Source organism: Orbicella faveolata, unplaced genomic scaffold, assembly GCF_042242905.1.
Source record: "Orbicella faveolata isolate gen_17 unplaced genomic scaffold, um_ofav_v1 contig_46, whole genome shotgun sequence".
Taxonomy (NCBI): Eukaryota; Metazoa; Cnidaria; class Anthozoa; order Scleractinia; family Merulinidae; genus Orbicella; species Orbicella faveolata.
In genome coordinates, this window is record NW_028301576.1 from 7,266,614 (window position 1) to 7,268,221 (window position 1,608).

Below are 1,608 nucleotides of genomic sequence, written 5' to 3' on the forward strand. Positions count from 1 at the left end.
GTGTTGGCACTTTTGCCGAATATCTTCCGTACTTGGATTCCCCTCAATTCCCGGCAACGATGAACTCTCAAGCATACTGCACGAGTACTATAATTTTTCACGTTGGTATTGTAAGATATTTTTGTGCTGGCATGTTGATTCGTTGGTATGCAGGTTACGTAATTATGCTAAGAAGTTAATATTTAAGGAGTTGTCACTTCGACGGCATCTCCGCTTTTGATCAGTTGATTTTGGAAATTTTGTTGTAGTAAATTTCGAGCAATGCTTGATCCACCGCCGGAGACTGCATCATCCCAACCTCAGTCGACAGACATTTCTAATTCTGACATGATTTCGCTGATTTCTTCTCTCCTTGATGCGAAGTTGCAGAAAACGTTTGGTGATTTCAAGCGATCATTAGACGAACGCGAGGTTGAGACTCGGCGAGAACTGAAGAAATTGAAAACAGACTCTAAGGCAGCTAGTTCACTTCAGTTTAAAGGTAACAGAATCCAGTTTGAGTTTAATACCCAGCTCCTTGACTGCCTTGATCTGGCTATCTCCAATTTGTCCGAGGTAAACCTGCTGGGTGTTCAAGAACATCTCCAAAAGGCCAAGTCTGACTTCGAGAAACGCATTAAGTTCATGATCCGCTTTGCTGACAAAAGTCCCGCTGGCTGGGCTGTAGTGGAGGAATATGAGTCCGACGAGCTCGCCGAAAATTCTGAAGACGAGAAGAAACTTCGAGCGGCTGAGCGACGTGCGCTTACCAATATTAAACAAGAAGTCTTCCAAACCTCGTGTTTCAAGGATTTCAAGAGCTCCTAAATCCCGAGATTTTCAAGCTACACAAGGGTCTGGGTCTTCTGTTTCTATTACATCTCTTCCATTTTCTGCCGCTCACTCTAATTTTCGTCAGCCCTTTCGTGCCGCCCGACAAGTCCAGCCTTCGGACGTCTGCTTTAACTGCAATCAGCGAGGACACTGGGCTAATTCGCCAGCCTGCCCTCTTTTCTACAAGACAAGAGGTAGTTTCACCAACACTGGCGCCATTTCAACGTCCACAAAGTCAACCACCGTCTGATTTGGCAAATGTTCTTGCAAGATTGGGTCCAGATAAGTAATCTGACTTTGACTTTGACTTGGATCACATTTCTCTTGATTCTAGCTTTGCTGAATATTTTGAAGGCTCTACTCAGGTTATTGTTAAGGGTAGGCTTAAATCTAATATTTCTTATTGGTAAAGCATTGGTGCCTCTAAGTTTATTTTAGATACTCTAAGTTTTGGTTATAAGATCCCCTTTTCATGGGAACCTACAAGTGTTATTCTTACTAATAATCGCTCAGCTTTGGGTGAGAGTAATTTTGTAGAATCTGCTATTCAAGAGTTACTTAGTGTTGGCTCTATTGTTTCGTGTACTTACCCGCCTGACGCGGTCAATCCATTGTCAGTTTCTGTATAGTCAAGTGGTAAGAAGAGACTCATATTAGACCTCAGACATGTTAATTTCTTTGTAAATAAGTCCAAAATTAAGTTTGAGGATGCCCAGTCCATGCTAAATGTTTTCATCGGCGATTCTCCTTCTAGTTTGTGAGTTTATTCTTTCGATATTAATTCAGGGTATCATC

At 42.2% G+C, this 1,608-nt stretch overlaps 1 pseudogene; it reads left to right on the forward strand.

Moving 5' to 3' along the window:
* The first annotated feature begins 261 nt into the window (after positions 1-261).
* LOC149098192 (uncharacterized) lies at positions 262-1,189 on the forward strand (annotated as a pseudogene).
* The last annotated feature ends 419 nt before the right edge of the window (positions 1,190-1,608 follow it).